The sequence below is a fragment of the Amphiura filiformis genome, chromosome 5, assembly GCF_039555335.1.
Source record: "Amphiura filiformis chromosome 5, Afil_fr2py, whole genome shotgun sequence".
Lineage (NCBI taxonomy): Eukaryota > Metazoa > Echinodermata > Ophiuroidea > Amphilepidida > Amphiuridae > Amphiura > Amphiura filiformis.
In genome coordinates, this window is record NC_092632.1 from 9,375,510 (window position 1) to 9,388,955 (window position 13,446).

At 44.7% G+C, this 13,446-nt stretch overlaps 1 protein-coding gene across 1 annotated transcript in view; it reads right to left on the bottom strand.

The window, feature by feature from the left end:
• Positions 1 to 9,155: 9,155 nt before the first annotated feature.
• LOC140152580 (EF-hand calcium-binding domain-containing protein 11-like) overlaps positions 9,156 to 13,446 on the bottom strand; it is a 78,942-nt gene continuing 74,651 nt past the window's right edge. Inside the window, exons 7-9 of the mRNA XM_072174971.1 lie at positions 11,041 to 11,398; positions 9,851 to 10,012; positions 9,156 to 9,624 (exon numbers count right to left, since the gene is read on the bottom strand). The gene's annotated coding sequence lies outside the window, so the exon portion shown is untranslated. The remainder of the gene's footprint in view (positions 9,625 to 9,850; positions 10,013 to 11,040; positions 11,399 to 13,446) is intronic.

Sequence of the window (13,446 nt, forward strand, 5' to 3'; positions counted from 1 at the left end):
GGAATTCTGATTGTCATAAAACACCTGATACCCAACCACCATGTTATCTCCCAAGAACAGCCCAGGCGAACTTATCGCCTGGTCGTTGGTTTACGCTTTTGTAGTAAACCGTGGAAAAGGACGACGGGTTCTTCCAGGACACAGCCTGACAAATCTCTTCAATGGGGACCCCCCCTATGGTAGGCCCATGATGATGAGATAGATCTGGTTGAGTGGGCCTTGGGGCGAGCGTCTTTTGCCGCTCCCGAGTCCACTCACACCTGGACCAGCCACCGTGCCCGCGTCTGCTTAGCGGCTGGACCGTGGCGGTTCTGCGTGGGTGATAAATAAGCGGTCATGAGCCCCTCTTAAGGTTTGTGTTCGGCCAAGGTAGTGCTGTAGCGCCTCACCGGGCACCACAACCTGTCTTCGGCTATTGATTTAACCCTGCCCAATACTGGGTAGGAAGAGGGCGAGTGTCGGAATGTACTTCGCTCATTTTTGCAAGGAAATCCGGGCGAAGAAACAGCGTCGCCCGCTGTTAGTAACACGGAGGCTGACTTCGAGACTGCGTGCAACTCCGAGCAGCGCCGCCCGAAGCCAACGCCAGAAGAAAGGCCGCTTAAGAGTGACGTATTTAAGGGTCGCTTTTGACAGGGGCTCAAAGGGGACCCTTAATATACTCCAAGACTGTGTTGAGGTCCCATGGAGGGACCACCTTCCTTTCGGGCGGGCGCCGTTGAACATACCGTCGAGAAGAAGACTTAGGGACCCATCTGAATTGATAGTCGACACCGCCTTCAAATCCCGATGAATCGAGAGAATGGCTGACTTGTAGTTGGCTATCGCTGCCTGCTGAAGTCCTGACCTGAACTTTTCTGTCAGAAAATCTGCCACTAGAGGCACAGGGGCTCTAGTGGGAGATGTATTCTCTCATCGCACCATGCGTAGTAGGGAGCCAAACGCTGACTATACGTGACGGAGGGTAGACTCGCCTACCCCGGCGATGAGAGAAGCAGCTTCTGATGAAAAGCCTCCCTCCGCCGCAGACGTTCCTGATAAGGGCCATGCAGCTAACTGCAGGTGCTCTAGTGGTAGACTTGGTACCTCTCCTCCGGGCATCCGGAGTAGATTTGGTAACTCGGGGAGTACTCGCGGCTGTGCCGCTAGTAGATCCACCATCGGTCGAAACCACAGGTGTTTCTGCCAGAACGGTGCTATCAGAATGACGTTGCAATCCTCCCTCCCGATCTTGGTCACCACCCTTGCGAGCAGTGAGATCGGGGAAAGCGTAAGCAGTCATTCCTCCCAGTCTACGGACAGAGCGCCCACGGCGAACGCCTGTGGGTCTGCGACCCTCGAGCAGTACACCGGCAGCTGATGATTTCGATGAGATGCGAACAAATCTATCGAGGGGTGGTACATCACCTCAAGATCGCCTGGGCGACCTGCGGAGCAAGGGACCATTCTGTAGGTCCCGACACCTTTCCTCGTGACAGAGCGTCCGCGAGGATGTTGGTGACTCCCGCTATGTGCATCGCTCTCAACGTAATCTGCCTGGCCTTGCACCACCCTATCAGGCGTGAGTGCGTGCAGGCACAACCGTGGTGACCTGGTGCCCCCTTGTCTGTTGAGGTAGGCCACCACGGTTGTGTTGTCTGTTTGGACAACGATATGAGATCTCACGATCACCTTCTCGAAATGCTGGAGAGTTCTCTCCACTGCCCAAAGTTCGAGAAGGTTGATATGGAACTCCGCCTCCGTGGCCGTAACCATAGGCCCGAGACTGAGTCCCGTGGATGTGGCCCCCCAGCCCAGCTTTGACGGCCGGTCGTCACTACGTGGACGCACCGCTGGTGCAGGAAACCTGACACCTTGAGTCAAATTGGGCTGATGGGTCCACCACCAGAGTTCCTCTCGCGCGATCTCCGACATCGGAACCGCGAGGGATATTGGTGACGACTGGGCCTGTAAAGGCTAGAAGGTGTAGTTGTATAGGCCTCATGTGAAAGCGGCAGTACGGCACGAGGTCTACCATACTGGCCATAAGGCCCAAAACCTTCATCCATGCCACAGCGGGTGCCCCTCTGACTCGCCAAGAGTCGGGCACACCTCGCCATGTTAAATCACCCTCTCGGTGAGGGCGCCGCGATCCCTCCTTGAGGTTGATCTGGGCCCCTAAGAATAGTGGTGTCTCGCGTCGGGACCAAATTGGATTTCTTGACGTTGATCAGAAATCCCAGGTCCTCGCACCGCACGGACTACTAACTCCACGAGACACTGTGTCTCCAGCGGGTGCGTCCGTAAATGAACCAATCGCCCAGGTAGCAACACATGTTGACTCCCCTGCGCTTCAGGTACGCTGCCACCGCCTGACCAGGAGTGTAAACACTCTGGGGAGGTGGACAAGCGAATGGCAGGCATCGAAACTGGTAAGTTTGACCCTGTACCTTGAAGCGTAGAAACCTCTGATCTTGAGGTGCGAGCGGAACATGCAGATATGCGTCCGAGAGATCTAGCGATGCCGCCCACATACCCTTGATGGGGCAGGCTAGCACCGAAGCGAGAGTCTCCATTCTGAACCTCTTGGGCCTGATGCACTCGTTCAACGGCTTGAGGTTCAGAATGAACTTCCAGTCGCCGGTCTTCTTTGGAGCCAGAAAAAAGTGCTCCAAAACCCCTTGGTGAAAGGGGGTAGACCGGGACAATCGCTTGCTTCGTGAGAAGCTGAGTGACCTCTGACAGTAGTGCCCGACGCTGGGGCCGTCTGGCGGCACTACTGTGGACCTCTGAATCGTGCAGGCGCGACGAGGGTGGCTGGTAAATTCCAGCCTGTAACCCCCACTGACCACTGACAATACCCAGGCGCCCGGTGAGATGGCATGCCATCTCTGGGCGTAATGCACAGCGGCCGCCCACAGGGGAATCCCTGTGGAAGTCCAAACCTGCCGGCATGGACTGTCGACCGCCGTGCCCTCAGGACCGATCTGGTTTGCCACCCTTAGAAGAACGGCTCTTCTTAGGGGCTTGCCATCTGATCCAGCACTACTCTTGCGCTTCCCAGTTTTTTGGGAGGTGCTGGAGTAGCCTCGGCTCGGGTGTAGTCTGTGGTGCGCGTCCTGCTGAAGCGGAGCTGGCGCTGAAGAACGCTTAGAAGACTTCTTCTTCTTGTGCTTCTTCTTCGCCTTACTGCCCTTCCCTTGGTCAGGGCAGCCTCTGACTTCTTCAGAGTGCTCTCATTGGTGGCCTTCTTTGCCCGGTCCTCAACCGAAGCGCAGAAGGCCTGTCCAAAGAGTAGCCCCTGTCCCACCGAGTCTGACTTCTTCATTGCTTCAGCAAAGTCGGAGCCATAAGTTGACTGGAGGGACAGACAGGCATTCTCCCGGCGGCGAGATGACATCCTATGGGCTAGGCCCATAGAACTCTCGTTGAGGTTAGCTGTTAGCACCGCTAACAGATTAACCTCGCGGAAGAGTTCGACGTTGCCCGTGGTCGTTCGCTACCTTCCTAGCGGACGCTAGAGACTCTGATAAGCGGCGTGCTCGCTTATCGATGAGCTTTAGCTCCTCCTCCCACTGGGGGAGAACGACCTGTGCGCCTTGGCCGCGAGCGGCAGGCGCTTGGCAACGTCTGGATCCATGTCAGGGACCCTGAGGTAGGTTTCAGAGTCCTCCTGCGAAACACGCAGTGGAAGCGTGCAAGCAGCGGCGTCAAGCTCCAGCGAGCCTGACAGCCCCACGAAACCTACCCTTGAGGTCCGCCCGGGGAATGCAAGTGCGGGCGACCCTTGTGTGGACGCCGCTAGCTGGGCATCCTACTGAAAAGATGTCCTGGTCCTCCGGAACGGACTCCTCCTGAGAGAGAGCCAGGCCCAAACCTTGGGCCACACGGCTCATCACCTCAGCGGTGTCCGCAGGCAGACCATTGCTAGCGAGTTCCTCACGGGAAGCGGGGAAGGATACCTGAAGCTACCTGCACAGCCTCATCAGACTGTGAGTCGCTACTGGTTTCATCTTCCGACTCCTTTCCCTCGCCTTCAGACTCTGACTCACTCTCTGATGAGGAAGAGATCTGACGACGGGCATCTGAAGGTGGACAGGGAGGTGTCGCCACCGTGTGGCTAGCCAACTGAACACCAGCAGAAGAGGGAGTACTCCGCCAGACCCGAGATGCTAGCCATAGCACCCGGGATCCGTGACGCTCTCGCTGCTGTCGCCTAGCCATAGCAGCGCGCGGCCTACCCTGAGCTGTATCAGGGTTAGCCACCGCCGCCCAGCCTGGGTAACAGCTGGTGGTACTGCTTGCCCATCGCTAGGGCGGCACTTGCCACGGTGCTAGACCGTGGAAGAAACCACCCTGCGGCGGATACCACGGGGCATACCCTGTCGGTAGCTGACCCTGAAAGGATCCGCCACCAGGGAAACCCCATGGGAACAGTACCAGTACCGCCTCCCCCTGTTGCCACAGAGACTGTGGTAACCAGGACGAGTACTGCGGTACCTGCGTGGTTGTAGCGTAGGTGCCCGGTAGGGCTCCCGGCTGCGTACCACTGTACCCATGCCTCACAGCGTTCCCCGCTAGAGGATCAAGCCGTGTGTATGGGTACCCCGCCATACTGGCTGTCCCTTGGCTAGAAGGAGCTTGCCTAGTATCACGGGTAGCTGAGCGTGTATACCCTCGATCAGTCACCTCGCTACCTGAATAGGCAGTATCAATCAATGGAGCCATGCTCCGCTGAATAGATAGTGATCGATCATAAGAGGGTAATCGACCCATTAACTGTAATGGATCACCCACGCTCTGCTGGCTCTCGAGGACATAAGTGGGTTGTTGATCAGCCAGGCTGTTCAAACTACCTACCCTAACCTCTTGAGCCTCGCCCAAGGTCGCTGTGTGTGGCGGACCACCACGGCAGCTATGGGCGCGTGCATAGTGGCTACCACTGAAGTCGAGCCGTAGCGCGTCTCGGTAGCTGCCACCGTTTGCACTTGGGTCGCTGTCCCGTTTGCCGCTAGCCAGTCCCGGAGGACAGCCGGCAGCCATTCCAAGGCCCAGGGCATCACTCGGCGGTCCCGCCATGGAACGCTGCCGTGTGACAACCCCAGTTGGTTCTGCTAAGACTACACCCGAAGCGTTAGCCCCGGTATCGTCTCTGCTAAACCCATGCGTTTTCATTCGACCCTTGCGGGGAACGAAAGGCGTGCTGCGTGCGTGGATCAACCCAGGCAAGCCCGGGTTCCACTGGCACGCTGCGCGTGCTACAGACCGGCCGAGGCAAGCCCGGAGGTCCGTTGGCACGCTGTATGGTAGGATTCGACCCAGGCGAGCCCGGGGTACCCTTGGCATACTGTCCGTCGCCCGGCTACTTCGCGGGTGCTAGACCCGCTCGTTCGCCAGCAATAGACGGGTGTCCACCTGCAAGAAACTCGCTAGAGATCTCACTGGTAGACTGGTACTGCGCCTGTTAGGGCAAGTACCGCCTGCTGCCTGCTACTAGCTTAGGCGTTATGTCAGTGCTTTCGCTGGCTGCTAGGCCTTCGGGCTCGCTAGCAGTCCCGGAGGGTCCGCCTGCTTGCCGGGACCGGAGCCCCAGAGGTTACCTTAGCGTGGCCCTTGCCGGCCGCGCTAGTACCTACCATATCAATCTTACCTGTAGGCTTCTGTTTCTTGGTCTTCGTCTTCTGTCTGTGTCGAAGACCCAAACGAACGCTACTTTCTAAGTCCTCAAAGTGAATGCGCGATAAGCCTATGCAACAAGAAGCACACTTATTCGATTTAGAGCAATCCCTGTGGGTGTAGCAGAGTGGATGCGGTCCCACTCTGCCACAAGGAAGGGCATGATTGACAAGGCCTGGACATTGTAGTAATCGGGGGCGATAGCACTACCCCGAACACAAGCTCAAGCCCAATAAACAGACCCACACGCACAGTGGCCGTCGCTGATGTAGTGGTATGATATAAAAATATATGTACAAAGGGATGAAAAACTGAAAACCTTTTGCTATAGATTTGTCAGGCTGGTCCTTCGAAACCCACCGAACTCTTAGCAGTAACTCGTCATCAGACGCGTGCTGAAAGATATAACGATAGAGCACACCATAAACATAGCGATAATCACTCACCATACATGTATACACAGTACTGTACAAACATCTATTGTAACTTACTAGTCTGCTATAGTTGTTTTACGTGAGAACAAAAATAACATGGCGTCCTAAGGGCGGCAATTTTGAAAAACGTGTGTCCCGTATACGAACGGAAACACTCATACAAGCTAAGTTTTTGGATCGTTTTTGTCACTTTTCTAGCCGAAAAATGTCGTCAAAACTATCTCCCTAGCGCATTATACTGGTTGGTTTTTACCTCAGGTGTAACAAACAAACTGTATATCTCTGGTCCTTTGGTTCGTAATGATACTTAGCGTTGGTAAAGAAAAATCCACACGTCTATCTCATCTAGAAACCAAGGAGGATAAGGGATGATTATCGTGTGTGACGTCACCGGATGGGTGAGTCCACTCGGGGGATCGGGGGTTTTTTGTTATTTATTCATTTATGTGGGACAAAATGACTATTGGTTTTTCCGCATCTCGGGATCGATGCAAGAAGTATCTTAATCAACATCGGAATCGGTAAGATCGACCGGTGTACTGAGTCTGGTCTCTCTTGAAATCTTACATATGCATCAAGTATATGACTGAACAAAGTTCCAAAGAAAAAGAAATAAGTCACCCTAAGAAATGTTAATAAAATCCACAGACTACTGATCAATTATGTTGTTTTAAAGTGTGGAACACAAACTGATAAGTTAAACATCATGTGAGCAGATTTCGAGCAGATACAGCAATTTGTGAAATATCAGGCAAAGTAAACATTGCCCCTCCTATACTGTCATCAAAACTGTTTCTATGATTCCAACCAAGTCTCATTCCCCGTTCCAACTCAGGTGTCATCTATGGGTGCTAAGAGCAGTAAACCAACACCCAAAACAAATGTCTCATGTTTAATTCACTTTTACCCCCTGGTTTAGGTATCTCTAATATCTTCAACACTGTCCCATTTTCCTCTTTATTATTCTCCTGTTTTTTTCTTTTCTGTTTTCTTCCATTTACCTTTGCTTTACCTTTTCTTTAGATTCAAACACTTGTGGAGCTTAATTCTCTTGAAAATGACCTTGTTTGCATTATTGCATGTTTTTAACCCAACAAAACTAGCTTTTTTTTCATAAAATGTAGATAAAATTAAGTACTAAGTCAGTGAGCTTAGGTGGTTAAAATTAATTGATTAAAAATAATAGCAATGACCCACAGGTGCTGCTATAACAGACCACCATGTAACTATCATTACTCAGGTGTACAGAAGTCAACATTTTGTTGCAAAATCGAGTCATTATGCTTGCTGCCTTTCCATTCAAATGTATAGGAAAACCACACACTGTGCCTGTTTAGATGCTGTAATGTCAGCGCCCATGTGTATCATGTGACAATTATTTTTAATCACCTAAGCTAACTGCAAGTTAAAATTACATTTTGTATCACATCAAACACTTTGATGGAATGTGACACCTATCAATACTATCTCAATATATTGCTCTTTAAAATACTGATTTAAATCTGTGGCTGCACCTTATTGCATTTTTCACAGACTCTTCACTTACCAACATTCTTCAGGTATTATCCCCTGCTTTCTTGTATTACAATAATGTAAATACTGCTATTGCATGCCTGTATATGTAGCAAACTAAACCTTGGACAGTAATTAAATGCATCCACATCTTGTGCTTTGCTATGGAAACCAATCAATCAAACACTTTGATATCTCTTTGAGTTGCGTATAAACATGTTCATTACAAGCTGCACACTAGGCTGGTGTACATTCAATCTTGTCCAAGATTTAGTTATTTTCCTTATGCTACGGAGAAAAATACATGTCATATGTGTACCAATTATAAAACAAAGTTGTTATTTTCAACTCTTGCCTATTTCCAACAACATAAAACCCAACTCAAACCCAACTCATATTATTGGATTACATTCATACATTTAAGAAAGAGTGTTGTGTGAGAGTGGATTTTATAATGATAACATGGAATATAGCAAGGTTTAAAATTAACACCTTAGTTTCAACCAAAATATATACCGATCAGGATATGTAATGCCATGAAAAAAAATATTCATGTGTGGTATGCAAAGAAGTTAGACTGTGAGTTGGGGCTTCGCCATGTTATTGTGCCACATGTACAAGGGAAAATATTGTACATCCAAATTATTTCAATGTGCGCCTGGCAACTTTGAACCCCAGTGTGTACTTGCAATATTGTGTCGCACAGATTATACATGATATGCACTACATGAATAACACTTCATGCTTAAAGACGACAGTTATTGTTCCATTCAGACCTTTGTAGAAAAATGCTGGAGGTACATTATTCTGGTCCCCATGTGTGATAATTCAATATGCACAGAACTATACAAAGTCTGCATTCTCCCAGTATAACCTCTATTGCTACACATTATTTGGCTTCTTCGTGTCCTTTTGAGTCAATCCTTTCATGATGCAGTCAGTTGTGATACGTGAAATTAAAAAAAAAGTCATTTCTTGGTTTTGTTCCAAAGACTGATTTGAAAAATTTTCACAAAATAGTGTGATAATGTGTGCATGTCGAAAGCTGACAGAGCATTCTCAATGGAATTTACCGGATACTGTAACATGTTAAATGTTCAAGAATATTCAATGAAGAAAAAGGCAATGAGGCAACTAACAACTCAGTCATCTTGCTTGATGCCACATAATGATCATATTGACTCAAGAGGCATGATTGGGCTATTCCACATACACCACAAACCCCTTGAGGAAGATTTTAGAATTCAAACCAAATTTAATTTTTTTTTATCCATTCCAGATCCAGCAATTTAAATCAAAAAATAATGGATAAGGTGTGGGAGAGTTTGTAAATCCAAACAAATTTTGTCTAATATGAGCCAAATTACGTCAAATCCAACTGGATTTCAACATGTTCTATGGTTTTCTGCTGGATTTAACATAAAATGTGCCAATATTTTTACTTGGATTGACTATATAGTTTCACTGGAACAGTGGAATTGAGATAGTGTCATCGTTTTCAGAGGTGAGTGTGTATTTCAAATGGAAAAGCCCATTTGACATGACTATTGAATGCAACATTGATGTCATTGACTGGAGGAAGGAAAACACACCATTTGGTGCATGATAATACATGTGTGATGCGATCAAGCAATATCAGTTGCAACTCGGAAATATTGATTTTGTGATATAGCCAAACAAAGAAAATATTTCCGTTTGTTTTCTGTTGTTTTGGCAACTCTTTAATAGCTCATATCTTTAGAACTGGTTGTTCAATTTCAATGGGGTTTTCTGCAAAATGTAGCATTGTTAATGCTTTTTTACTATCCTATAAGAAACTGAAAATTTAATATTTCCGAGTTCCGACTGATTTTGCTTGATCGTATCACATATATCAATCAAAATCATAATATTTGTTGTGTAATTGTGATTAGTTAGCATCAACAGCTTGCCTTCAATCTGCACGGTGTTTATTCTTCTGCACAGTAGTGAAGTCAAAGGATGAAATAGTCTGGACAACATGAACCAACCAACAGAACACTGGCTGCAATCGTAACACAAGAAATTACAAAAGATTATTCAAGTATCTTTTTAAAGCTTAAACAACTTGTTTTTCCACAACACACACTCTGCTTTCAGCAATTCTAAATTACTTAAAATTCTCATCTCATAAAATGTGGAATATAAACATCCACTCTGACAAAAGATACAGCACACACCATTTTTAACATTTATTGGTGCAGCTTTATGCAGAACCCTAATCAGCTTACATTTAGAATAACCATCACAGCCAGGATCTGATCCTTGAGTTCCAGGACAATCAGCAGCACATACTTTGTCTTCTTATAATTTCTTTACCTTGCAGATGGAAATGATTTCAACATTCTTCAGCATGTAGTGGTATGCTTGCAGTAGTTACATAGGCTTATGCTCTGGAAAGCAAAATAAAAGATGTTTCATGAATATGATTTTTTTTTAACTCTTAAAAATTTTGACTAATATTAAAGTGTTTCCTGTTAAGTGTGATGGTAAAAGTATCATTACTGGGTTGTACCACAAATCATAATCATATTTTTACCATCTCCAACAGCAAAATATATACATTCTACCCTCTGAAATGCAATGTATTTCAGCTGCCAGAAGCGATGCACAAATTTCATGCCTTTGGTGCCGACTCTGCTTGTAATGAGAATGAATTGATATGACTGACTACTAGTGACTAGGGGCATTTCTTTAAATTGGTCAATCCTTGATGTGATTGATTCATCAAAGTTGAATAGTGTCTCCACTGACATGGCCCACAACAGTATGCATATGTTTTCAAATCAAAGTTTTCTTTTATAATAATATTCTGGGTCATCATGTAGCTATTGGGCGGAGCATTTACATCAGTTGCGCTTTGTGCGTAATGTGTGTCAGTGGCAGGCGCTTAAGTGAAATTATGTGAGCGTTTCACTTGCATATGCTTTATTATGCTGCGTGCACACTTGCCAAATTTTTCCGTTGTTGATTTGAAAAGGTCTATTGCATAAAACAATTTCAGTTACCAAGAGTACTAGACACGTGTTTGAAACAGGCACATATCGTGAAGCTTCATGACCTTCTTTTTTCAAAAACTGTTGAGGTTTTTATACCATTGGAAACATTTCTTGCAGATTAATTTGTTTAGCATAAATATCTCCAAATTTGAAATCAGGTGTACCAGAACGTAATTCAACACAGTGCCTATGGAGCAGTGTAATACACATAATCATGCATAACTTTCAAACGCAAAATCGGAATCAACTGACATTTTGGGAAGTAAGCTTTTTTCGTGGATATTTATTTTGTTAGGGTCACAAAATACTCTTTTAAAAGGCACGAGTATGATAGTCATTTGTGTGAGTATGATTATTCATAACTGCCAATAGATAAATGACTGAATATCATTGAAGACTGGCAAGTTTACAAGAATACCTACCAAGCACACAATCAGTGCATGTATCTGTAGTCAGGTGAAGGAAGATACCACATTTTGCCTCTTACGTTCTCTCAAGTGTTATCTTGCTAGGTCTTTCTGAATAGTCTTTCTGGGTTGTCCTAGGCACAGGCTGGTCACTGGAAGAGGCAGAGTTGGCAGCAAAGGACCACAAAATTTGATACTTTCTCGGGCAGCAGCTGTAGGAATTACTAATGCTGTCTGGTAGGTAGGTTAGGAAGGTTATCCTGGGATGCCTGGTCTCTGCCTGTCATTATCATGTCATCTACGAAGGCTGTGTTTGATTGAGTTTGATTTGAATTGTTCAGATGATGGTTACTAGATGCTGATGCATACACACCTGCAATAAACAATAACAACAACAATATTAGTTAAGTTAGTTATCTTAAGCAATTGTTCACCATATGCCTAGATATATCATCTGCTTCCGGTTTTAGTGCATTGGACAACACTTCATTCCAGTTATGATGCTGGATACTGAAATTTACATGTACCTGGAATAAACAACATCATCAGTGATACAGATTAGCCTTTGCCGTTGATCAAGCTCTAGAACTTACTCTAGATTTCAGAAATATACAGAACTATGTTTTTTTTCCCTGCGAATAAAAGTAAAAATTCCATATTCAATCAATTTTACCACAAAAGGAAAAAATGCCTTTATTTTGCATGCTTTCATAAATAACTGTTGCTAAAGTCAAACCATTCAAAATCATGTGGTATGGGCTAATATCTTAATTCCATTCTTTTTGCAAAATACATGTTTTCGGCCCTTACTTTTATCCCCTGTTAGAGTGAATTAAGCATATAGGACACTCATTTTCTTCATTAATTAAAAATAATTAGTTCAATATTTTTCTGACATAAGTTGTACAAGAGGACCATTCATACATTGTATGAATTTAATGTTTCTCTGCCACCACAAGCTACAGAATATGCAAGTTTCATGTTACTGGTACATCTGTGAACATACACCAATTTCTGTAAACCAAATTGCCTATTTCAATGTGAATTTGCACTGAATATCAAGGAACACATTTTTGAACATCAATTTCATGCACACCAAATTTGTCTATTTCAATAAGAATTTTGCACTGAATATCAAATAACACATTTGGTGAACATACCAATTTTATGTAAAGTGAATTTTGCACTGAATATCAAATATCACATTTTGTGAACATACCAATTTTATGCAAACCAAATGTGCCTATTTCAACATGAATTATCACCGAATATCAAATATCACATTTTGTAAACATACAAATTCGTGTAAACCAAATTTGCCCAATTCCATAAGAATTTTGCACTGAATATCAAATAACCCATTTTGTTTTTACAGAAGTACAGATGGCTTAAACAGACTGAAAAAACTGAAAATAAAACAGAATTTACATTTCAATAAATATGAATACATGGACAGACTCACATATTTTTATGCCTTATTCACATTTCACACAACCTGAGATAACAACTATCAGTTTTCTTTGTGATTTTTATCATACAAATTGGATTATAGTCTGCCCAATAGGTAAGATGCTATACGAGTCTGGCAATACAGTTCAAATCACAATATATCACCATTTGCAATCTTCAGTTTGTCGTGATGCTGCATAGACTCAATTTACTAGTCATGGTCATGTTGCCTGCAATGTGTATTCAGTTACCCAACCAGTAAATTGGATCAAATTTATTATGATTTTCTTTGGGATATAGTAGCTCAATTTTAACATAAATGGAATAGACTATTTACATGTTGGATGAAATACTCTGTGGTGTTCAATCAGTTATTCTTATCCACGTATCTGCCCTCAACAATGAATAAATATGAAAATATAATATTAAAATGCAGGATCACTTCTAGATAAGCGATCCTAGAAAACACAAAATATCTTAGTAACTTGAAATGTTGGGTCACCTCAAAAATGTTAACATTAACAAATTGTTATTGTAAAATCTATTGTTAAGGTTTTACCGTCGTTACTAAATCTATCGACCAAATTTTTTTTAATTGACATATTTTGTACATTAATATGTGTAGATGATAAATCAGGAAAAAAAACAGGGGGTGCCGGACCTCACTTTTGAGCTACAGCCGTTTTAAAAGAGGTGTACATTTCCAAAAATCTCTGTACACTTCAATGGCAAAATCAGCAATTTGCCCAAAATATACCACCTTTTGCGTTGTATAAAAAAATTGTCGAGACGAAATTTTTTTAATTTTATATATGTTATGAAAAAGAAAAAGCTCTGTAAAATCGCTAAAAAAAAATCGGGGTACGGACCTCGTTTTGCGGAAATTGACCAAAATTGGTCAAAATGCATTTTTCTGCGACACCATGCGTAGTCTATTGCGTACATGGATATTTTAAAAGTGCGTACCAAGGC